Raw genomic sequence first — 657 nt, 5'->3', positions numbered from 1 at the left:
TTGTAGCGTAATTATTTGATGATATAAAGGGTGTCTAGCTGTCTACCTACATCCCTTCCGGAAATTTGACCAAAACACACTTTTCTCACAGGCACAATGCCCAAAAGGTCATTTAAAAACAATATCTCACTCTTTATATTAAAATTGTTTTCCAGCATTTCTCCCCAATGACCTAGACTTGCGCGGGGGTTGTAGCGTAATTATTTGATGATATAAAGGGTGTCTAGCTGTCTACCTACATCCCTTCCGGAAATTTGACCAAAACACGCTTTTCTCACAGGCACAATGCCCAAAAGGTCATTTAAAAACAATATCTCACTCTTTATATCAAAATTGTTTTCCAGCATTTCTCCCCAATGACCTAGAGAACTACATTTAAACCCCTTGAATATGTTTTCACAAACGGAAATATTAGACCTAGGGTACACAGTCATTACCAGTTTAGAAAACAATTGATAGGTAAACATAGTTATTTATCATTAGACCCGTTAAATAGTGATGTCAGATTACCAACGCTAGGATACCCTGCATACAAGCGGTGGTAATCTGACTCCACTGTTAAGCGGGTCTTATATCCTATATTCCATAAGAAAAGCCTTTAGAATAGATTATTTATTTAAAAAAGAATTAAATATTTCTCAAGTTACATATTAGATA

General features: G+C 35.5%; 1 long non-coding RNA gene across 1 annotated transcript; it reads right to left on the bottom strand.

Annotated features, from left to right (window-relative positions):
* Positions 1–14: 14 nt before the first annotated feature.
* LOC113473446 lies at positions 15–651 on the bottom strand. The gene is made up of 2 exons (XR_003395418.1): positions 362–651; positions 15–172 (listed from the first exon to the last, which is right to left on the bottom strand). It is a non-coding gene; the product is annotated as an uncharacterized LOC113473446 (long non-coding RNA).
* Positions 652–657: the final 6 nt, after the last annotated feature.

This window comes from Diaphorina citri, unplaced genomic scaffold (genome assembly GCF_000475195.1).
Source record: "Diaphorina citri unplaced genomic scaffold, Diaci psyllid genome assembly version 1.1 scaffold31758, whole genome shotgun sequence".
Classification (NCBI taxonomy): Eukaryota; Metazoa; Arthropoda; class Insecta; order Hemiptera; family Psyllidae; genus Diaphorina; species Diaphorina citri.
This window is presented reverse-complemented; position numbering and strand designations above follow the sequence as displayed.